This window comes from Cupressus sempervirens, chromosome 1 (genome assembly GCF_028749045.1).
Source record: "Cupressus sempervirens isolate cs-2001-9-10 chromosome 1, ASM2874904v1, whole genome shotgun sequence".
NCBI classification, from domain to species: Eukaryota; Viridiplantae; Streptophyta; class Pinopsida; order Cupressales; family Cupressaceae; genus Cupressus; species Cupressus sempervirens.
In genome coordinates, this window is record NC_143118.1 from 654,777,179 (window position 1) to 654,803,063 (window position 25,885).

Genomic DNA, 25,885 nt, shown 5'->3' on the forward strand with positions numbered 1-25,885 from the left:
AATTATTTGTTTCCATTTAAAATCTCATAATCTTTTGAGTCTACCAGTTTCACTCCTCTTCCAATAATCTGTTGAAATAGTTCTATAATTTTCTAAATATGAAAGCTTGAAAGAATTGAAGTCACAACATAGACTCCTGTAAGCACTTTCCGCACCTCCAACTTTCTAAATTTCCTCTATTAAGAAATGTTACAGTTTCAATTAATACCTTGTTAATAACACTATACAGACTTTCCCTTTTGGTTTCTCTGATTCAAATGAACATCTATGGTTGTGTTATGAACTGGAATTTGGGAATGGACAAAATTGGTTCAATTAAAGAGTCTTCAACATACTTTCCTATATTTAATTCCTCAACATTGTTAGTTCCCAATCTAGAAGGTGATTGTTGAAAACTATCCAAAAGGAAAAATCACAACAATTCCTTTCTCAACATACACTAACTATTGAATTCTTTCTGTAGCTGCAACTATTTTCTGAACTAGTCAAAATACACACTTAAAATGAAGAGTACTTTAATAATGGTATCAGTGATGCCAGTATTGAAACCACTCTTTTTCTCTTTTCCCTTCCAGGTATTAAGAAATGATACATCCACACTCAATGATTATGCATTCTGAGTTGTTGTTTCAACCCTCAAAGTAATGCCAAACTCTGCAACTCTCATAGCCTTGACGATAATCGATATTTGTTCTGCAACCATCTGCTAGGTAAGAGTCGTTCAAGCTCTGCATTATTATTTGCAAGGCTATAGAAAATACCCAATGTTTTCTTATGACTTGTCTGCCAATTATTAGTCCCCAACTTATTTATAAGGCAAGGAACTTATGTTCCCAATTGCATGTACGCATTAATTTTGGGCACTAGAAAAATTGAAGACCTTAAGGTTCGAGATCAATTTATTTTAAAATTATTTTTTTCCAAATATTTTAAATTTTGTGATTGGACAGTACTAATTTTCCCGGGGTTAAGCATTTTTATAAATGAAATTTAAAAAGAAAAAAAGGCAAATGGTTGACAGCTGTAGATAGTGATGAAATAAATGCATTTAATAGGAGGACAACAAAAGGATAAGCAGGAGTTAAATGCATTTACAACAGGAATGAATGTTGTTGGTGGCTACGATTTTTAGGCATCAAGACATTTTCTGCGATGAAGTGTATTAGAGAAAGTAAGTCGTGCAGGTAGTTGGGCTAATGTGAGGTATGTTCTTTTCAGTATTTTCCTTCGCCTTTGGACAACGATTTGCAGTTTGTCTTGTAGATTTTGGTTTTAGATGTGAAACAATTTCTAAAAACTCTTGAATGGTACAATTTTTGCAGTTAGAATCATCTTTAGCAGATTGGTAATTTTGAAGTCAAGGGCAATAGATTAACAATTTAATTTTGAGGTTTTACGAACCTTATAATCTCATTGTTGCTTGGGCATCAGCTTTTAACCCAGCAATTGCAGTTAACAATGGCTTGGCCACTCCAAGTTTATGACCAAATAATCTGCAAAAGTGTAACGAACTGAAGAAGGGTTTTTTCTTATAGGCTATGGCACAATCTTCTGTTGATGAATATACTCAACATATTGCTTATGGAAACATAGAAAAGAGGACAGTTGGATGTCGGTACGGCTGGGGTGGAGATCCTTTGTAGGATTCGAGCCTTGCCAAAGCCTTGGGTACCATTCAAAGACACACCCACCAACCTTTACAAGGTGAACCTAATTTTCTACATAAATTGACATTTTTGAACTCACTAAAGCTACCCCCTTTGTGGATGCACGAGTATATGAGAACCATCTTTCACTCATCCATATCCAAATTTTTAATAAATTTTTTAGCTTTCTTCAAGCATTGTCATGAGCATAAACAAGCATGTCGTCCCAATCATCACAAGCCAGCTGCTCTGTCCATTCCGGCCAGCAGGATGGTATGGAGGTAAAAAAACTAGCAACTATTATAAAAATACTAGGGAAGATTGGGGAAATTAGAAAAGGAAGGAAAAAGCAATCTGCAAGAAACATTTTGAGGATGTGGGAGCTAAATTGGAAGTTGTCTAACTTTCCATTTTTCTATAGTGATTACCTTTATTTGATCTGTTTTGAAATAATGGATGGAATCCAGTTAAATTCCAAATTTGTAAAAAGCTACCAATGCTCAATTTCTTGAAAGATATATTTAGTTAAGCCTAACTTGAAATCATTGTGTAAGGCATTGCTTTGAGAAACCCGAGCCAGGTCCTAATCAGTGACGAACTCATAGAACTGACAATGCTTATTCACCATTGATCAACGATTTAGTCAAAATATCTTGGGATTAATGCCCCTTTAAATGCTTTAATAACTTAAAGCAACATTTTAGTGTCTGGAACAAGCCTTAGAATACACGATTTACTAGTGATGGGCAAAGAATGGTGCAGGAAAGATGTTAAAAAAATGGTGCATTATCTTTAATCGACACTCTGATTAGCAAAGAATCAATTCTACTATGCCAATGTCATCTGTAATTTTTAAAAATGTAAAATGAAAGGAAAGGATACAAATAGGCTTTTAGATATGATTATAATTTATTTTTATCTTTAAGAACTAAATTGTTTCTATTACTGTATTTAAGAAATAGAGTGCTTGAAAGTGGGAGACACAAAGGTAACAAGAACTTACGCTGAACACACTTTACTTTCAGCACCAGTTGCATGATAATATAGTTTCAGCTAGTTGTCAACTACTTCCATGTTAATTAGGCTGTCTAAATTTTCCAATTCATTCTCTTTCTCTCAAACTAATAACTTCTTCTTTTTCCAAGTACTATCAAAGTTCACCATAATTTTTTATTAAAGAAGGTTGGGTTGGAGAGAGAGCAGGTTTCTTCGACCTAGATTTCCTCTTCTTAGCCAAAGCAACGACAACAACATCCTCACTGTTACCCTCTATTAGGACATCTATTGGTCTTCTCCTCCAAATCTTCTCCTTGATCGTCCAGATCAATAAGAAACCTCAAAGCCTAGGGTTTGTCTGGATGCCCTTTGAGCTTCATAGGCCCATTAAAAAAAAGTTCATCCACAGAAGAATGCTTCCGTCAAACTGAGAAAAGTGCACACTAAACTCAAAACCCAAACCAAAGTTGATGGGAGACACTCACAAAACACACAATAATCACCACCACTATCAAAATCTTTAATTCCACTCCAAACAAGGAGAAGCACCCGCTCTCTCATGGCTAGGAAGATTCCAGAATATTTAGAATGAAAGAGCTATATTTTGGTTAAATGACCTTTTGAGCATCTAACCCTTGATATCGGACCCACTGAGGGTTTTGCCATATACCAACATGCTCTCCCTAAAGAACTTTCTAGTCTCCATAGCCACAACATGTGCAATTTCATTCACTTTCTTTGTTGCTATGACCAGTTTCAAGATTTCCTAGAATATATTGGAAATTATTGATATATTTTTTGATAGTTTTTAATTTAAAAAACTATAATATTCCTAGAAAAAATAGGACCAGCCAATCAAAAAATAGGAATTATTGATTAAAAATTAATTTAAAAATAACTCTATTTTAAAACTTTACAAGTTCAAAAAAATTTACTCTAAAAATTAATTGAGTGAAGCAACTGGGAACATTAGTTCTCTGCCTATAGATAGCAGGGACTAATAAACTTGGCTAATCATATATATTTTGATTTAAATATTTTTCTGTTGGCAATTTTTCTATGCAATTATTTTGTCCTCGATAATTCCCCAAACAAATATCTATTTGCTAAATATTGGAAATATTTATCTCATACCATAGTCTTCACTTTAGAACCCAGATATTTATGATCACAAATAATATATTAAGCAATTGACCCGTGCATATTGTTTTCTTGCAAAGTTAATAATATTCTGTCATCCGCAGCGTATACAAGCTAATGTCTTTGACTTTGGCAAAATCTTTGAGACCCGTTTTAATACCTACAAAGACCACAACTTCAATAATTTTTAAAACATCATCTACCAAACAAAATATTTAGTCAACACGGCAATAATAATAATGAGCCTCAGTATAGTGTGATTTTCTCGCATAAAACACTTAAAAACTTTAGCTAGTGATATCAAATGCATTTTCTTAAGTTTCATAATTACTGCAATCACCAAAATTATTTCAATATGCCTCATGGAAAAGTTATGCTAATATTTGATCAAAGTCCAAATGACCCTGCCCAAAACTTCCCGACAAGAAAACAACCTTAGTTGAAATGCAGACCATGCCCAAAGGTTTGCTTCCTCAATATTTTTCATGGCCATACCCATGTCGACCCAAACAGAAAATCAATTTTTTTTCAATCATGGCATAGTAGTTCATTAAAAAGGATGACCATAACTACTATAAGATGCACAGCCAGATAATCATTGCGCTTCATCACCTACTTTATCTACAATAACTTGTTTTTTGAAAGATCTAATCTTTGCCAATTTATTCACAAATGCAAAATATTGAATCTACCAAATAGGATAGAAGGTTCGATGTTCTGATACAATTGCAAAATCCCATTCGAAGCTTTTCCCAAATTTCCTTACAAATAATTCTCTGAACTCTTATCAATACGCTCGACGTAGAAAATAAGTTGAAGAGAAGGCAAGTTACCCTTTACTGATAAACTTGTGATTGAAGAGGAACTTGATTAGAAGATTCATGGAAGGGGCAGAGGCAACATGGAGTTCAAACGTACTTGTTTCAAATGTGCTAATGTTGTGCATAGAGCTTCCCAATGTTTGGTTGGTCTAGCAAAAGAAAATAAGACCTTGTGGCACATGAGGAGCAAGAAAATGAATACGAACTGGTTGAGAAAGAAATTGCACCTGAAATGGGAGAATCTGTGATATTCCAAAGAGTTGTTTGAGCAGCAAGGAACTAGAACCTATGAAAGGAGAAAGTTGTTCTAGATATTTGTAAATCAACAGGTAAATGTTGTAAGGCTATTGTGGTTGGTGGTAGTATTAATAACCGTGTTTTTGAAGAGATGGTACAAAAACTTGGGCTGAGAAGAATTAAACATCCCTTTCCTTATGGAATGAGTTGGCATCAAAATGATCGTATGGTGTTAGTGAAAGAATAGTGTTGGGTTAATTTCAACATCAAACCATATCAGGATGAGGTATTGTTTGATGCATAGTTATGAAAATCACCGTAGTCACCGATTTTGCGAGTCAATTCGACCAAGCCGAGTTTTTGTGAATCATGAATTGTAATCCTCTCTCATGGGAGATTGGATAGAAGGGCCTCTAGCAATAGGGGGAAGTAGTCGTCGTCTCAAATACTCACTCGCACGACTCGGTGAGCTGATCTGTGCGGTTGCTGGTGCCTAGTGCTTTGCTTTCGGCTGTTGGAAAACTTAATGCAACGTTGAAGTTTGCCCCTTGAGCCAAACGCCCACCTACCACTTGACGACCGGTAGAACAGATAGAAAACATGAATATGGTAGGTGAGATTTTTGAATTTGGAAATGAGAGGGAAAAACGTTTTAGGTCAGAAGACAAAAGGAATGTTTCTACATTCATTCATTGTAGAAGAGTTTTGCAGATCAAGCAGATTAGAGAGAAGTTGTAGAGCTAAGCAGAGAACGAAGAGGAAGGAAGTTTGTGCCTGCAGTTGCACGTGTCTCCTCTGTTCATTCTGTGAGTTTGTTGTTGTTTGTTTTTTGTCTTGTTGAAGCAGTGATTGCTCCAGGCACCATTGTATGCAGCCATTAGAGTTGCAGGTCTAAAGTTTATTGAAGTTTGAAGTATTATCAGTTTAGGGTTATTTTAGGATTTTTTGGTTGAAGCCGAATGCTCCCAGATTTTATAATAGTTTAATGAAAGATTGAATAGAAAGCAAGCAAGCATACTTGAATCTATTGATCTTCCCTTGTATGTTGCATTTGAGAAATTTGTTTGAAAGCTTAAAGCTTTGGCTCTCTGGTTTTAATGGTGAATGCATTCATGTTGGAATTTTCTGAGTTATAAACTTTAGTTGGAGCCGAGCTCACTTGGCATCTATTGTTGCCGAGCATTTCCTTTTGGAGCCGGGCATACTCGACATCTATTGCTACCTACCTTTCAAGTGCCGAGCTCCTCTTTGTGCCGAGTTCACTCGACACCTGTTGCCTGTCACTCGGCACCATCAAGTGCCGAGCAACTTGCCACTCGACACCATCAAGTGTCGAGTAAAACTGGCACTCGGCAACTTCATGTGCCGAGCAACTTTTAAGTGCCGAGTAAAATTTTTTTGGTTTAAGGTTAAGTTGTGAGTTAAATTTAATTTATATTTCTCACATGGTATCAGAGCTTTGAGGCCCCACATCCACAGTGAGTTAGGGCATTTGTTTTCTTGGGATATTTATCATGGCAGGAGATGCAGGAAAGATATGGCAGCTGTAGACACCTAAAAACCTTTAGAAAATAAAGTATTTTTATTTTCTGAAATTTTTTTGATGACATCATCAATTATTAATTAATTAATTATTTAATTATTTAATTTATTTTTATGCCATTAAATCCCTTTATCTTAATTAAAAATATTTAATTAAGGAATCTCTCTCAAAAATGTTTAAATCTTATTTAAACATTATTTATTTATTTATTAATTATTTAATTAATAAATTGACCAAAAAATCCAAAATAAATAAAAAATTTATTTTTTGCCCAAAACTTGGCCAATTTCCTTAAGACCACTAACCTCTTCCAAAATTTTCTAATCCTTCTTTAATTTTGATTAAAGGCTAATCCCATCATTTCCTACCCCTAATCCCAACTCAAAATATTTAATTAAGATTAAATATTAATCCTCATGTTTATTAAAAAAAGTTTTAATAAATATCTCCTCAACCCAAACCCTTGAAATAAATAAAACTTTATTTATTTCCTAAAAATCTAATTTATCCTCATCCTAAGAAGTTCTAGACTCTTCTAGAAAGTCTTCATCCTCATCCTAGGAAATTCTAGACTATTTTAAAAAGTCTTTATCCTCATCCAAAGTCTAGACTCTTCTAGAAGATGTCTTTAAACCTAATCCTAATCCCCTCCTAACCTTGTCACATTCTCTAAACATGGGTTAAGACTTACTAACCCAAGACAAAGTTAAAAAATATCTCCTCCTTCACCCACCCTCATTAAATGCCATCCACTTGCCTATCCCTAAGCTAATCCTAAACCATTCTAATCCATCCTTTAATCATTTGCACAATCCTAAGCAAGCTTAAAACCCTCCTAATCAAGCCCAAGTCAAAATTGCTCTCATCTCCCTCAAAATATCTCAACCATAAAACTTTATGAAGCCCACTAGGCCATAAATAACTCTTCCAAGCCCTTTTATTGCTCTTACAAGCCATTATGAGGGTCTTTATGAAGATTTTATCCCTTGAGCCTCCTTTGTTGACTCATCCTTCCCCTTTCCTCCATCCTCTCACCTTGTGACATGTGTCACTCCCTGATTGACTGTAAGGAAGCACAATCCATGTGCTCTCCTCTCATGCAATCTGAGCTCTCCATGAGCTTTTTCCCATCCTTGCATCTTAGCCCTCAATCCCTCAAGCCTCTTGCCTATAAATTGGGTCCTTCCCCTTTGCAAAACATCACAATCCATGAAGTAAAGTCAAAATGCCATTTTAAGAAGCCATTTTACATCAAAACCATACACTCACACCCAAATTCCAACTCCATTTGAAGCCTTTTTTGAAGCATAAAGCTTGAGCATACATCCTATCTATTTAGACAAAGCTACTCAACAGGAGAGCTTCTCATTGAGAGAGCCCATTAGTGGCTCATATTCTCAATTGAGAGCTCATCTTAGTCTATTTTGAAGTTTATGAATTTTGTTTAGTTTGTAGAAGCTTTATTTAAATTTGGTTTCTATTAGCATACTAACATTGCTCATATACATTTTGGCACGCACGGTGGGACCCCGCATGGGTCATCTTCATTAGCTTTTTTAGTCAAGTTTTGTATGTCATTTGCTAATTTTGGCTAATTTTGCTTGTTTTTGTGATTGGTAGGATTGTATAAATTGGTTTTGTAGGTCCACATGAGCATGAAAAAGACAAAGGAACTCATAATCTATCTCATAGGGTTTGCAGATTTTTCAAGCGTATAGGTGGACAAAGCATTTGGAATTCTTCTTCCTTTTCTTGTCTATATTCTTCTTATTCCATTTACTTCTTCTTCTTCTTGTGGGAGATCTTGGCCATTTTTTTTAAGGAAGCAAAATCATACACACTTCTTTTTCGTGCTTAAAACGAACCCTCAGATCATACTTAAATCCATTAAAAAATAAAAAATTTGCAAAAAAGAAAAAATCTTTTAACAAGTGAAACTAAACCAATCCAATCATTTGCATCCTTGCAACATCAAGGTTTTAGATGCATTCATGCAAAGTTAGGAACACTTCATTTTTGAGAATTTAAAAAGAGCTTCAAGTTTCCATTTCAAAAGGTTCAAAATCAACACTAAGTGCACACTAAAATCTAAATCAAACTCAAAGCATCAATCAAGGATAAAATGAACCTCATTTGCAAATATTTTAAAGTTTTTTTAAAAATCTCATGAAAATTAAGAGTCCTAAATGGTTGTCAAAAATTGTCCTAAAAGCTTTGTTATTTGTTCCAAACAAATGTTTTGTTGCAAAATCTTGAATGTTTCTTAGATTTTTCATGCATCAAAACAATCTATGAATATCATTTTTGGGCTTAAAATATGCAAAACTAGAACACAAAATCTTGAATGAAAACCAAAGTCCAAAGAGTCATTTTCACTTTTGAGTCCAAAACAATCTTGAATGATCTAAGGTTAAAACAAAGCTCTTCAAAGTTCTTAAAATAACACACAAAATCTCAATCTTGAATGCTCGAAGGAAAAAACTTGAATGTTTAATCACTTGTCTTTGAAAGCATGTTGCTAAAATCACTCTTGAGTGCCATGGATTAAAATCAAATTTTCCTTGAATGCATGATTAAAACAACAAATCCAATCTTGAACGCCATAGATCAAATAATCATCTTTTGGGGCATAAAAAAAATCCACATTTTTGAAATCTTCTAAGTTATAAAAACTAATAAAGACGCTTTGAGTAAGTTTGTAGTTGGACTCACCCTCTTTAATCACCCATCAATTTAACCATTGGTTGCAATCTCAGCACCATCTATGGGGATGGGTCTACCTAAGAGGGTGTTAAGTGCTCCACAAAGATCAAACTCCACTCACTTGGGTCTTTAGTGGTTTTTCTAAGTTAGAATTTTTTTTGAATGCGCATTAATCTCGCTCACACTTCATTTGGGCATAAAAATTGGACAAATCTTGACGCGGAGGGCCTCCGGGCGTGCGCTTGGCAATCGAGTTTCACACATCTTTGTTTTGGGCTTAAAACAAACTCACACTCAATCTTGAATGCCTAACAATCAATGAACATTGCATGGTTTGGACGCATTTTCAATGACGCTCGCATTTCTTATGTTGACGATCTCTCGACTTTCATTATGCTGACGATGCTGTCAAACTAGAATGAACATTGTATGCCATAATCACAAGTGTCTTCAATCATAGCTTACAAAATCTAAATCATCAATTGGAATAAACGCGTGTCTTTTAAAGCCCAAGATCATGTATGTGGTCTTGTTTTACACTTTTTAGGAGGCCTGCTTGGGGATTTCATCACCCCTTGGGACGACCTCAACTCCAGCGTTCCGGCAGAGTATAAAAATCGGGAGGTGAATCCAAAGACACCTCTCTTGGAATCAAGATTTTGTCACTTGGGCTAAGCCTCAAGGAACTTTATACCCTTGAGAAGTGAAAGAGGAGAAGTGGGTTACCGCTCCTCTCAACTGTGTGACATCTTTTTGGTTTCATCTACAGATTTGGGCCTCACGTACCTTGCGTATATCGAGGACTCCCTAGCTATAAAAAATTTCATCCTTGTAGAAAGCTTCCTAGGATGTTGGTGTGTTTGACATGCTTGCTCCAAAATTTTGTCTGCTTGTTTGTTCATAGCTTTTGAATGAATGTTTGCCAACTTTGGTCAAAATCTCAAAAAAGCAGAAATCTCCCAGCTCAAGGCATACTTAGCGTAGTCACTGCCTCATCAGAAAATCATCCAAGCTCCCCCGCTGCAACCGAATCTATCTAGTTCCTTGCTTTAGAACAATCCCAAATCCAAAGTCTCTCCAAATCATCCCCCCCAGCCAGCTAGCAACCCAATCCAAAATCACACCCAAGCCTTTAGAGAGTTGTTGTCATTCTGCTATAATTTGCTATCCAATCAATCTGACCAATCCACCAGCCTCACCAAGGTTATCCCTTTGACAGAGCTTTGTCTAGGGTAATCTAGCTTTGTCACTTGTTATCCCTCATCACCTTGAGCTAAAGGTTGGGATCCACAAGTGGTCAATCTCGTGTCATGCCCATAAGATCATTAGTCTATCCTTAAGTTGACACAATCTCCACCAATCCAGCGCATAGGAAAGCAAAACTCTCACTTTTTGATAGCATGCCCTTGAAGTCTTCCATCCACAAGAAAGCCAAAAATCTCCAGTCAATCCTCCTTAGGTCTGTCATACAGCTTTGACTCTCCCTAGGAAATCCTTCATCAGCCAATCCAAAATCTGTGCTTAATCCAAATCCAACCATGAGCTTCCGTGTTCATCTATATGCAAGACCCCATCCCCATCCGAATCATCATCAAAACATGAAATCCCAAACCTATCATGATGTGTTCGATCGTATTGTCCTTGCTCCCGCCACGTCCTATTCCAATGATGATGAAAATCTTGTTGACTATGACGGGTATATTGAAAGCCTTAGAAACATTCCCTCAAGCATCTCACAAAATCGATGCATTCTTCCAAACTATCTAGTCATGCCATCTGATATCCCAGCTTCTCCTCCATCACCCAATCAACCAAGCTTCCAATCTTCCACCCCCATCACACTAGCTATTCCTGTCAATCCACCTCCACCTCCGACACACGAGTCTCCAAGGAATCTCCTAGAGGAAATACAAGAAAAGTCGCCTCCAGCAGTCGATAAGCCATGTCATCTAATCCAACCATGTGAAGTAGTCAGTAATGAAGCTTCCCCATTTATAATATCACCTCCATCTCCCATAACTATGATCCCCATACCATCCATCAAATTGCTTAAAATCCTTCCACTTCCCGCAAGCATCAAAATCCCACCATCTGTCAAAACCCTCCAAATCCTATCCACATCACCTCCAAACATTTCCCAAATCTCCCATAATGACCCTTATGCATCCATCTTCTACTCACCCATCTCCACTACTGAATCTCCCATCTATCCATCCGTTGCCTTTGAAGAGTCCATCCCTTCACCTCCTATCGCACCATCCACTCCAAACCAATCCTATCAAGATCATGCCCAAAAGCATGTTGACATCCCCCAAAGCATAAATGAAGATATCATCGTACCATGTCTTCCATCCATATTGCAGTCACCATCCCCTCCATCTCCAAAACCTCAAGTCATACCTCCTCTACTGCAGGATATCTTTTCATCCCATCAGCTAAATCAAGATCCTATCCCACCATCTCTTTCGCTCCATGCTTCCATCTTACCACCTATCCAAGTTATTCCACCATTTATAATCTACCCTCTTGGTTCACTTACATTCATTCATGGTGGCCCCCTCTCTGCAAAAGAATTAAGAACAGTATCTCCCCATTGTAGTACATCTAATAAAGAACTTCTACCATTTTCTACAAGCAAAAAGTTTCCTCAGCTCGTTCAAATGCTCAATCGATGGCATTATCAAGGTCAAGGTTTAGGACCACAAGAGCAAGGAATCAGAAAGCCTATTATTGCACAAAAAAATCTAAGATTTCATGGTCTTGGATATGTATCCAAAGGCTCACCATCTAAAGGTGTTGGTACACCACACCCCCAAACCAAGCCTATCTCCAAGCCCACCATCCCAGCCTCCCATCACTCTTTCAAGAAATCTTATGTCATCCCCCCTCCACCATCTTTGCAACCCAAAACAACCTACCATATCCCCCCTTCATCCGCTAAATCCATTTTGGGTCCCTATGTTCCAAAATCTACCATCCTCCATCCTCCTATCAGCCATCATAAAAATCCTATTCCATCCATTCCTACACAAGATCAACAAAGGCACGTATCAGAGCACATCATCCATCATCCCCCTACATGCTCTTCCATATCCTCTCCATCTCACAAAGCTTCTCCTAACCATCTTCCCAAAGCTTACCAAAACAATGTGAATGCCAACTTCAAAATGCATAAAGCTAAAAATCCACATCCTAGGCAATCATATGTCTATTCTAAAAAACATACTCCAAAAAGGCAAAATCCAATCAAAGAATGCAAAACAATGCAAAAGCCTATGAAAAGAAAATCCAAAACCGTGTGGATCCCAAAGAAAAAAGTTGAAACCCAATGCATAATGGCATCCCCCATTGCTAATCCCACATCCACTGACTCATGTCCCCCATCTCCTAACTCCATCTTGGGTGCCTATATCCCCAAACACGCTTCCACAAATCCTCCATCACGCCCGCATCTACCATCTATCCCCCATATGCTCTTTTCACACCCGTCCCAACATGTGCCAATGTTGCTCTTGCAAGCATCCCCATCTCATGCTCCTTTCCAACCTTTTCATCCCTCCATCTCCTACCATCAATTCCATCTAATCCAATCTATTGCATAAATCACACATCTGGTGTACCAACAGCTAGCAACAAAATTGAACATTCCAACAGCCAGTGAAAAATCCCAAAAAAGCCAAAATAGTTGAAGAAAGCCAAAATCATTCCAGCTAAGTCCAAAGTCAAAAAGTAAAAAAAAAATAAAGAAAAATAAAGCGTCCACTGGTGAAAACTTGGCAATTCAAGCGCCTTGGACAAGTACCATGATGAAAACTTGGCAAACAAGCGTCATGCGTAATCCCGCCATCCTCAGCTTAGCCTATCACTCTCATGCTTTTGGTCATCTCTTGACATCCAACTCCATCTTCCAATCTATCCACCTATCCTCCACCCTCTATCTTCCATCTCACACCATCCACTTATCTCCTGCAGCTTCAGCCAACCATCCCAGCTATCATCCATCTCCCTAGCCCCTTCATCTTTTTCCATCCTAGCTTCAATTCTATTACATCCATCATAAGACCTCCTTTCGCATGTTATCTTCTGATTGGACGCACTATATTCCTTGGAGATCTTGTCTTGTCCATCCTCCTTATCATTGGTATCCTGCTCTAGGCTATCCTCATGCAAATCCAATGTCATCCTCTCATTAGCCATTCACTCTAGCGCCATCTATCCGTTTAGCTACCACCAACCTTAGCATTGTCCCCATCATCATCATTGGATGCATCTTGTCAAATCCATATCTTTGTTTATCACCTCATCCTTAGCTTCTGCCTCTTGCACTAACTTGAGCCATCCCGCTATCCTCTCATCTTGAGCTTTTTATCCATCTGTATCATACTTATCATTGATCCGTTAGCTTGTACCATATCTTGATTAGCCCGCTTGTAAATATCTTGGTTCGTCAGCTTGTACATCCTCTTTAGCTTAGTACCATTGTATCTATCCAGCGTTCGTGTCAGTTCGTCCTTGATCAACATCTTGCACCCATCGCACATCTTGGTTAGCTATTCCAATGCATCCTTTAGCTAGATTTCCTGTCACCAAAGTGTTATCTTTCTTAGTTCAGCTTGCCAGACGCATCACTCATTCAGATCCACCAGCTTAGGTGCTCTCCGATAGATCCTTGTAGGATATAGCTTTTCTCATGTCTGATCTTGGTCCATTAGTACCTCGTCCTACCCATCTCGTTGGCAAACGGTTCTCTTTTGGATTTTCGCTTTCTTTTTGATTTGGACTCTTCCCTGTTGGGTTTTGAAATATCTTTTCCAAGCAATCTCCTTATTCTCTCCTCAAGGTTGCCATGATCTTCCATATCATGGTATACTGCGAATGGGGCAATCAGAGCGTAAGGTCTTGATCATGTCTTTTGCTTGTTTTCTTTTCTGCTTGTGGGTTACCCAGTGTCGTTTCCACACTGCTTCCTCTGGGATTCATGTGTGATACTAGGGCAATCCTTGCGTGTTTGTTTTGAGTCAGTTCGTCAGTCCTCTGGACAGTTGGTGAAAAGGCCTTGATGTTCTTGGTAACTTTGGCAATTAACCAATAGTCCTATAGCAAATCTAGTGCTCAACTACATGGTGGTACTTCTCTTTGAAGTATCCCCCCGCTCAAAAAGCTTCAATGATTTTGCTTCATCTCCATTATCCCCCATCCATATCCAACATCCGTCTCTCCTACCCCAGCTTATGCATCAATATCTCTTTGAATCACTCCTCACTTTAGCATTAGGGATCCACAATCCTAGTCTTAGGGATCCACCAATCCAAATCAATCTACCAAGCCTCATTTTTCGAGATCCGCAATCCTAGTCCTAGGGATCTTCGAAACCCATCTTCCGCCAATCTGACTCTTTGAAATCTTATTGCATCAGCTTTATAATCCCCTCATCCATCTCCTTATCCTGGATTCCTTTTTATAGCGCTCCGCTCCATCCTCCACCTTCCCTAAAGTCTTAAGCTTGCTTCCTCTTGTGCATCTGATTCTCCTTTATCATTCTCCCATAGTGAGAGTTTGAGCTAATTCAGCCCCTTCTCTTTGCCAATCTGAGTTTCTTTGCTCATCCAAAATTCTTGTACTTTTCAAGAAGCCATCAAGCCTCGCTTTCTCTCCCCACCGCCTTCTTGAGGGGGCATCTCACAGTCCATTCTCTTCTCTTCTGCTCTAGCCTTCGGCATCTTATTTTCTTATCTTTGATGCCATGCCACTTGCGGCATCACATCAAAGAGGGGCAAAATGTAGACACCTAAAAATCTTTAAAAAATAAAGTATTTTTATTTTCTGAAAAATTTTTGATGACATCATCATTTATTAATTAATTATTTATTTAATTAATTAATTTATTTTTATGCCATTAAATCCCTTTATCTTAATTAAAAATATTTAATTAAAGAATCCCTCTAAAAAATGTTTAAATCTTATTTAAACATTATTTCCTTATTTATTAATTATTTAATTAGTAAATTGACCAAAAAATCTAAAATAAATAAATTTTTTATTTTTTGCCCAAAACTTGGCCAATTTCCTTAAGACCACTAACTTCTTCCAAAATCTTCTAATCTTTCTTTAATTTTGATTAAAAGCTAATCCCATTATTTCCTACCCCTAATCCCAACTCAAAATATTTAATTAAGATTAAATATTAATTCTCATGTTTATTAAAAAAGTTTTAATAAATATCTCCTCAATCCAAACCCTTGAAATAAATAAAATTTTATTTATTTCTTAAAAATTTAATTTATCCTCATCCTAAGAAGTTCTAAACTCTTCTAGAAAGTCTTCATCCTCATCGTAGGAAATTCTAGATTATTTTAGAAAGTCTTTATCCTCATCCAAAGTCTAGACTCTTCTAGAAGATGTCTTTAAACCTAATCCTAATCCCCTCCTAACCTTGTCACATTCTCTAAACATGGGTTAAGACTTACTAACCCAAGCCAAAGTTAACAAATATCTCCTTCTTCACCCACTCTCATTAAATGCCATCCACTTGCCTATCCCTAAGCTAATTCTAAACCATCCTAATCCATCTTCTAATCATTTGCACAATCTTAAGCAAGCTTAAAACCCTCCTAATCTTTCTTAATCAAGCCCAAGTCGAAATTGCTCTCATCTCCCTCAAAATATCTCAACCATAAAACTTTATGAAGCCCATTAGGCCATAAATGACTCTTCCAAGCCCTTTTATTGCTGTTACAAGCCATTATGAGAGTCTTTATGAAGATTTTATCCCTTGAGCCTCCTTTGTTGACTCATCCTTCCCCTTTTCTCCATCTTCTCACCCTGTGAAATGTGTCACTCCCTGATTGACTGTAAGAAAGCACAATCCATGTGCTCTCCTCTCATGCAATCTGAGCCCTCCATGAGCTTTTTCCCATCCTTGCATCTTAGCCCTCAATCCCTCAAGCCTCTTGCCTATAAATTGGGTCCTTCCTTTTTGCAAAACATCACAATCCATAAAGTAAAGTCATAATGCCATTTTAAGAAACCATTTTACATCAAAACCATACACTCACACCCAAATTCCAACTTTATTTGAAGCTTTTTTTGAAGCATAAAGCTTGAGCATACATCCTATCTATTTAGACAAAGCTACTCAACAAGAGAGCTTCTCATTGAGAGAGCTCATTAATGGCTCATATTTTCAATTGAGAGCTCATCTTAGTCTATTTTGAAGTTTATGAATTTTGTTTAGTGTGTAGAAGCTTTATTTAAATTTGGTTTCTATTAGCATACTAACATTGCTCATATACAGCAGCAGCCACATCATTTAATGGACAAAATTATGATACATTTGCAAAGAAGATGAAGACCATAATGCTTGCAAATGATTTGTGGGGGTTTGTAGTCAATGGATTCAATGATGTAACATACCCAACTCAGTATGCTGCTCTCACAAATGCACAAAAGACTCATTTGAAAGAGTCAAGGAGGAAGGATGCTAAGGCATTAAGCCTTATTGAAACAACAATGACAGAGACAGTATTCCCAAAGATTGCAGCAGCAAATTATGCAAAGGAAGCATGGGATATCTTTGAGACAAACTTCAAGGGAACTGATAAAGTTTGTACTGTAAAGCTACAGAACATAAAGAGGGAATTTGAGAACCTTTAGATGAAGGAAAATGAATCAATTGCTGACTTCAGTTCAAGAACCTCTAATGTGATTAACCAACTAAAGTCAAATGGAGAAGAGTATCAAGAGCAGAGGATAGTGGAAAAGATATTGAGGAGTTTACCTCATAAATATATGACCATTTGATCATGACCATAGAAGAGGCAAAAGACTTCACTGTTTTGACAATGGATGAGTTGAGGGTTCTTTTCAAACCCATGAGCATAGGATCAATAGATCTACATCTTCTACTTCCCAAGAGCAAGCATTCAAGGCTCAGACAAATCCAAGAGGAAGGGGAAGAGAAAGAAATGGCTCAGGCAGGAACTCCAGAGGTAGAGGCCGAGGAAATGGAGGACAAAGAAATTCTGTAGCAGAAAGCTCAGGAAGAGTAGGTCACAAAATACTTCAAGAGGAGGTAAGAAAAACTACAACTCAAATAAGAGTGATGTAGAATGCTACTACTGTCATAAATATGGACATTATGCAAATGAATGTTGGAAGAAGCAGAATGATCAGTCAGGACAAGCAAATGTGGCTGATGTGAACATGGGAAGTGGACCCAATGCTGCTGCCTTCATCATGTGTAATGTTGGTGAAGAAGGAAGCCCTAAGGGTTGGTACCTCGACAGTGGATGTAGCAACCACATGAGTGGCAATGAAACTTTGTTTTCATTCATTGACAAGAGTTCCAAATCTGAAATTAAGATGGGTAACAATGGAACCTTACCAGTTGTGGGCAAAGGATCTATTATGGTCCGTACTAAGAAAGGTGAGAAAAGGGAAATACAAAATGTGTATTTCGCCCCTAGTATGAAGCACAATTTGATGAGCATTGGTCAGCTCATTCAAAATGGATACAAAGTGCTGATGGAGAATGACTCGTGTGTCATTCATGAAAAGGATGGGAGCAAGAATTTACTTGCAACAGTTCAAATGACAAAGAACAGAATGTTTCCCTTGAGGATTGAGACATGTTTCTCATCTCAAGTTTGTGTTGCACCTCCCACACAATCAGCTCTAAGGAGTGTGATTGAAGACCCCTCACGGCTATGGCACCTCAGGTATGGTCATTTTGGCTATGCTGGTTTAAATTTATTGTCAAATAAAAGAATGGTAGAAGATTTGCCACGTATAGGAAATTCATGTGACAAGTGTGAGGTTTGTATTTTGGGTAAGCAACATAGGCTTCCTTTTAATTTTGAAAATTCTAGGAGGGCTAGATATCCATTAGAGTTAGTGCATACTGACCTAGTCAGTCCTATGCAAGTTACTTCCATTGGGGGGAGTACTTATTTCATGACATTCATTGATGATTTCAGTCGTAGGACATGGGTGTATTTCTTAAAGAATAAATCTGAAGCATTTGATAAATTTGTAGAATTTAAAGTCCAGGCTGAAAGAGAATGTGGACACTATATCAAGGTCCTAAGATCAGATAGAGGAGGGGAGTATACCTCCAATTCTTTTGTAAACTTTTGCAGGAAACATGGCATAAAGAAAGAGCTCACAGCCAGCTATACACCACAGCAGAATGGAGTGGCTGAAAGAAAGAACAAGACCATTGTTGAAATGGCAAGGAGCATGGTGAAAGAGAAAGGTCTCCCAACTGAATTTTGGGGAGAGGCTGTGGCGACAGCAGTTTACCTAATTAATAGGTGTCCTACAAAGGCAGTTCGTGACAGAATTCCAATGGAAGCATGGTCACGAAGAAGATGGACAGTTGAACACTTAAGGGTATTTGGATGTGTTGCATATGCACATATGCCTAAAGAGCAAAGGCAGAAATTTGATGACAAAGGTGTGAAATGCATTTTCATAGGGTACAGCCCAGAATCAAAGGCATACAGATTGTATGACCCATTGAACAACAAAATGATGCTTTCAAGAGATGTGGAATTTCTTGAAAATCATTCTTGGTATGGTTCAATTGATGAGTCACCCAACACTTCTAGTAAAGTGCCAATTACGAGTGAAGAGGATGCCGATGAACAGCAAGAAGAAGAAGCAAATAGAAGAAAAGGCAAGCAGGTTCAGTCATTGCCAAGCTCCTCTAAGCATGACTGAGTGTCAATGCTGAGTACCAGTGAAGACCGAGCTACTCAGCAATGCAGTAGTAGTGAAGATACTAATCCCACTCTCTCTTCCCTGTTACCAAAAAAGACCAAGAGTCTTAGGGAGATATACCAAGATGAAAGGTATGAAGATTATGATGAGTGTTAATTTTGCATTATTTTTTCATAGTGATCCAATATATTTTGAAGAAGCTATTAAGGAGAAGAAATGGTGTAAGGCCATGGATGAGGAGATAGATGTTATAGAAAGAAATGAGACATGGGAGCTAACTGAATTGCTTTCAAAGAAACAAGTGATTGGAGTAAAATGGGTCTATAAGACCAAATGCAATGCTGAAGGCAAGATTGATAGGCATAAGGCAAGGTTGGTAGTCAAGGGCTACAAACAACAATATGGAAGAGATTATGATTAGACCTATGCCCCGGTTGCAAGAATGGAAACTGTGCGTGCTGTCATAGCAATTGCAGCTCAACACAAGTGGAAGGTATTTCAAATGGATGTGAAGTCTGCCTTTCTTAATGGTGTATTGAAAGAAGAAGTGTATGTGGAGCAGCCACCTGGTTATGAAGTTGCAGGTGAAGAGAACAAAGTATATAGATTGAAGAGAGCTCTTTATGGGCTCAAGCAAGCTCCACGGGCATGGTACAGTAGGATTGACTCATATTTGATGAGCAATGGCTTTAGCAAAAGCAATGGTGAGCCCACTCTTTACATCAAGGCAGCAGATGGTAATGTATTGATTGTTGTCTTGTATGTAGATGACTTAATTTTTACTGGAAATGATAAGGCTCTAATTGGAGAGTTTAAAGAGGTCATGAAAAGTGAATTTGAAATGACAGACCTAGGTCTCTTGAAATACTTTCTAGGCATAGAAGTAAAACAAATGCATGATGGCATTTTCATCTCTCAAGAAAAATATGTAGGGCAGATCTTGGAGAGATTTAAAATGCAGAATAGTAAAGCAGTCTCCACACCAACAGCAGTAGGTCTGAAATTGAGCAAGGAAGACTCTAGGAAGAGAGTGGATCCAACACTATACAAGAGTATGGTTGGAAGTCTAATGTATTTGACAGCAACTCGGCCAGACCTAATGCATGCAGTAAGTCTAATTTCTAGATTTATGGAAACACCAAAGGATTCCCATTGGCAAGCAGGAAAAAGGATCCTAAGGTATGTGAAAGGTACCAAGGGATTTGAGATTTTGTATACTGCAAATGATGATTTCAAGTTGGTTGGTTACACGGATAGTGATTGGGCTGAAAGTTTAGATGATAGGAAGAGCACTTTCGGATACATGTTTCATATGGGATCGGGTGCAATTTCATGGGCATCCAAGAAGAAACCTATTGTTGCTCAATCTACAGCAGAGGCTAAATACATAGCAGCAAATGCAGCAGCATGTCAAGGAATTTGGCCAAGGAGGATCTTGACAGATTTGAATGAAAGGCAAGAGGATGGAACCACAATTTATTGTGACAACATCTCATCAATTGCATTGTCCAAGAATCCAGTCTTTCATGGGAGAAGCAAGCATATTGAGATCAGATATCACTTCATCAGAGAGTTGGTTGAGAATGGGGATATCAAAATGAATTTTTGTAAGTCTGAGCAGCAGCTAGCAGACATTTTCACAAAGCCATTAGGCATTGGAACTTTTGTACACCTAAGAGAGTGTCTTGGTGTAGTTGATGTGGATCAGCTGTGATCCTTGTTTTGTTTGGCTCGGGACAAAGGGGGAGTGTTGAAAAACTTAATGCAGCGTTGTAATTTGCCCTTTGAGCCAAACGCCCACCTACCACCTGACGACCAACAGAACAGATAGAAAACATGAATACGGTAGGTGAGATTTTCGAATTTGGAAATGAGAGGGAAAAACATTTTAGGTCAAAAGACAAAAGGAATGTTTCTACATTCATTCATTGTAGAAGAGTTTTGCAGATCAAGCAGATCAGAGAGAAGTTGCAGAGCTGAGCAGAGAATGAAGAGGAAGGAAGTTTGTGCCTGCAGTTGCACGTGTCTCCTCTGTTCATTCTGTGAGTTTGTTGTTGTTTGTTTTTTGTCCTGTTGAAGCAGTGATTGCTCCAGGCACCATTGTATGCAGCCATTAGAGTTGCAGGTCTAAAGTTTATTGAAGTTCGAACTATTATCAGTTTAGGGTTATTTTAGGATTTTTTGGTTGAAGCCGAATGCTCCCAGATTTTGTAATAGTTTAATGAAAGATTGAATAGAAAGCAAGCAAGCATACTTGAATCTATTGATCTTTCCTTGTATGTTGCATTTGAGAAATTTGTTTGAAAGCTTAAAGCTTTGGCTCTCTGGTTTTAATGGTGAATGCATTCATGTTGGAATTTTCTAAGTTATAAACTTTAGTTGGAGCTGAGCTCACTCGGCCTCTATTGTTGCCGAGCATTTCCTTTTGGAGCCTGGCATACTCGGCATCTATTGCTGACGACCTTTCAAGTGCCGAGCTCCTCTTTGTGATGAGTTCACTCGGCACCTGTTGCTTGTTACTTGGCACCATCAAGTGCCGAGCAACCTGCCACTTGGCACCATCAAGTGCCGAGTAAAACTGGCACTCGGCACCTTCATGTGCCAAGCAACTTTTAAGTGCCGAGTAAAATTTTTTTGGTTTAAGGTTAAGTTGTGAGTTAAATTTAATTTATATTTCTCACATCGGCATGCTCAAATCAGTACCCCCACCTACTGCATCATCCAATAGTGTGTTAGCTATCATGACTACTACATCCGTCCCAATCACCTCTAGTTGGACTTGCTCCTATGCCCTTCTTTGACTATCTCCTACCTTTGTAGCTATCAACTCTACTACTAGATGTGACTGAGGCATACTCAGTACTGCTGACTGGGGTAATCCGTGCTTCTGTGGTACGGGGGTCAGTTCTTCCCTCCCCTCCTCCTCTGGCTGAACCACTGGCTGTGGTTGTGTCTCCATGTGCGTATCTGCCAGTGATGCTGTCCCTCGGCTTCATATATTCACAACATGATATAAGAATCCCTTTAGATAAGAAAGAAGCCTAAAGGAATCTCGATAGATAGCATCAATAAAATGCTGTTATATGAGAATAAACAGTAATACAAACATACAAAATACTATGTCCTGAGTGATGACTAGAAGAATCAAATTCTGACAATATATATAATAGAAAATCATTGAGATTCAGAAATCTTCGAATATCATTTTGAAACAGCTAGAAAAACATTTGAACACCAATCTGAAACAGAAATAAATGTATATCCCAGACACAAGAAATCCAAAGGTATATCCTTGCTCAGCAAGGGCCCATGAATGAAGAATGGTTCAACTTAAATAACTGATGACGATGTTCCTTTAGTGACAACCGCTTCAAGTTCCTTTCTTGAGTAACTTACGCAAAGGTATTAACGCTGATTGAAACATGAACTTCCTCCTTTTTTTTATGCACCATTCGTGTGAGACTATATTCGTCTTATATGTTATATAAGACATGCTGACATGTTCAGGTGACTTGAGAACCTGCCAAGTGTTTTGATGGCATCCAAAAGATGTCAACTAAGTGTTCTATTCAATTATGACAGTTCTATGGATTTCAGTGTGATTCTTCTGCAACCTAGCATGTCGCTAGTGGCTGCTAGAATATATTCTTCTTAAGAATGATCCTTAAGTAGCAAGTGTTTATAACATTTTATCAGAGGTGTTTTTTATCAGTATCTTATGATTGTTGTTCAACCTGCAAACCTACCCTTACTCTCTACATGGTTTCTACTCTACAAAAGAATTGTTTCAGTACAATAAATGTTGTGTAGGCACTTAGTAATCTTGCTATTTTTCTTTGGGTGTTTCTCTGAAACGTATTACAGATTGACAGGCAGACATTAAACACTCCCTGTGTTGTAATAAAAGGATTCTAGACTATGCTAGTGTCATATGTTCGAAAAGTGAACCTAATGAAATATATCTGAGGTGAGTTATGTACTCAAATCGACAGAGGTGAATCATTAAAAAATTAAGTATTGAACACATGAAGAAAGGCATGCGCGACCATCGTATAGTTTGGAGAAAAGTTTAAAACTGAAAAATGGGAGTTGGTAAAAAATTTGAAGATCGTCTTGATGTGCAAATAACATAAAAGGAATTTTGAGTACTAAATGTTTGGGAATCATGAGTAGGTCCGAATGAGACAAATAAGACATGCAACCATCTCTATTCCTGTGAACTGATAAAACAATTTTTTTGGTGTGAATAGTTGGTGTGTAACAGTTTGCAAAGACGACATCCTCCTATGGCTTTTGACAAGTGGAACACATCATTCAAATGTATGGTGTTCATTGTCTTTTTGGAGGGTTTGGCACAACTATTGATGCTGGCATCGCATGAGTGTGTGCTGTGATTTTTAAGAATTGAGTAATGGAATTGACAGTGATGTTAAGTAATGGCATAACAAAAGAAGTGTCACTCGGCTGGGTGGAAAAACAAGCTTCAAAACAGGGGCATATGTGGTCTTGCAGGTGAGATGGAGGTGTTTTTTAAAACAGAGATACATAGAGATTGACTTAAGTCAATAAGGATTTTGAAAGTATACGTTCCATTCTATGAGAAATGGTATGGTGTGTGTTAAGGAAAAGAGATCTTCTAGGGTGTTTTTGAGAGGATATTCTTGCACTCTACTGGCAACAGTTTGAGAAGGGATCTGCGTTTGGATTATCTACGTTTTTGGACAGGAGACCTCTGATAAGCTCTGAAGGCTTTAAACAAGAAGATTTCATGTGCAGATACAGTGATGTTCATCTATTACATGTGTGAACTCATTTATGCCTGGGAGTGTTTGTGTTGCAGCATCTGCATTACTGTTTACTGTGTTTTATCATTTCATGGTAAAACAAGATTTAAACTGGTTGTAATGTTGTTGCTTATTACTATTACTTGTGGGTGGGGGGCCCTAGAGGTAGTTGCATCAGACTGTTTAGGTTGAAGCCTGTAATTTGATGAGAAGGTTGGAGCCTTGGATGCTCTAGGTTGTAGCCCATTCTTGCAGTGATTAGTAATTTAGTGGTACCATGGCTTTTACCCAAAAGGGTTTTCATGAGACAACTATGTGTGTTCTTGTCTTCTGTATTTGATGTCTATTTGCTTTCTGAATCAAAAGTTAAAATACTGATCCACCCCATCCCCGTCTCAATATTTGTGCGTTTTTCACTTTCTACAACAATGGGTCAAGGACATCCCAATGTTGCAACTTGGTTTATAAGCTCTCTCGATGTTGAGATCTTTTGTTAAAGTTTTTGTAATGTCCCTTACTGAGACCTTATTAGTCCCTGCCTTTTTAAAGGCAGAGACTATTGTTTTCAGATGAATTAAAACCATTAATCTTCCTTTCATACTTTTCCGATGATAGGCAAAAAAGAATATATTGTATGGTTCATAGTAGTTAGATATCTCTAATTTTTCAGTTTATTCAAATTTTCTGATTTTCCTATTCATCCCCTTTATTTTCCCAGTGGTTTTATTAGTATTGTTTCTGTTAAATAATAAATAAAAAGGAAAAGCGAGTACATTTCAAAATCAAAACAGCTGTCAAGTTATTGTCAGTGTCGTGCGAGGAGGAGCCTTGAGCATGTTTAGGGTGGTATTGGAGAGGGCAGCTCGCAAATGGCACGGTTAAATCTTTTGTATCCTTATTGACATTATTGTTATTGAATGTCGCATTAAAACTGTTCCTTTGGGTCGATGCAGTGTTAAAAGCAAGGATGCATGCAACTGGATTTTGTTTGTCGTCGCAGTTTGTAGAGGAGATCGTGCAGATTTCGAAGGCATTTGCAGTTGTCCGGAGATCTCTCAAAGGTAGGAATCGGCGCTTCCAGTTACAGTGAATTTATCTAATAAATTCCTTCTCAATTCTACAATGGCGTCGTCCATGATTGAAAGTCACAGGAATTTTTGATCCCGTTCATTAAGATATAACAATGCTGGAAAACGCTACTTTGGTGGAGGAGCAAATACTACTAAAATACTGCCCACCAGTGTAAACTACAGGTATTTGGCTAAGTGCGGGCCAACAAAGGAGATTTTGGGCAAATGTTTGTTCAATCAAATAATACCGCTCATTGTTTTGCATCCCTCATTTCCTGGAAGCCTGTTTTCTGTTGTATATCCTTTGTAATATTAAAACGGGGATGATATAAGTGAGTGAACAGGTTGCAGCCAGATAGTTTGTTTTTTTTCTTGTTGCAATTGATATTATTTAGTTTATTCACATTGATTTTCCTGACACGAACTCCCAGCCTGCTAAAAACTGCTACTGTGATATAGAGGTGCCCTTGTCTGTTGCATCGTTCATAGCAGTAGAGCTTTTCCTAATGTTATGCTTCACTGGTTTCATATTTTCTTTATTTTGTACATTGTGAAAACATTCATGCAATTCTCTGATACACATTTAATTATGCTAGCATGTTCGTCTGTGCTGATTTTATTTTCTTAATCATATCCATATATACCTCCGTACATGCACTCCAATGTCGAGAAAAATTCCTTGCAATTCAACAATGGAGTGCCTTACCAAAAAATAGACGTGGTTAAGTTGTGACCTAAATATCACCACTATCTTCCAAATTTATGTGGAAGAATCTGACTAGTGCTCAAGAAAAATCATGTTTTAGCATTATAAATTTTACAGCTATGATATTTTTTGAAATCTGATTTAATAAAAAGTGTTCATTTTGAGGGTACTGGAATGCCTCTATCCCAACCCCATATAAGATAATACAATAGATGGTAACACTGTTTCAAAATTCTTAAAAGATAGAAAGAGTGCTATAGCAAACGAATCAGGTGGGGGGTAGCAAATCATCACCGAGATAGCTCAATGGCTGATTGAATTGAGACCGAAATGCTCTGGCCATACTTGTCCTGCTCTTTCGCGGGTAAAGCAATTTGTTTCTCATAATCGTCTGTGGAACCCAGCGTCGTACCCTCGATTCCTGTCATTGTCCTGAATATGTTCATCTTTCCCCAAATCCTCTCACACCTGATGTGTGCATAATTTTTTCCTCCAAAACAGTCCTCATTTTCTTGTTTT

The 25,885-nt window shown here is 37.8% G+C and overlaps 1 long non-coding RNA gene across 1 annotated transcript; it reads left to right on the forward strand.

The window, feature by feature from the left end:
* The first annotated feature begins 969 nt into the window (after nucleotides 1–969).
* Nucleotides 970–25,190, forward strand: LOC149579593 (uncharacterized). The gene is made up of 2 exons (XR_016352432.1): nucleotides 970–1,203; nucleotides 24,544–25,190. It is a non-coding gene; the product is annotated as an uncharacterized LOC149579593 (long non-coding RNA).
* Nucleotides 25,191–25,885: the final 695 nt, after the last annotated feature.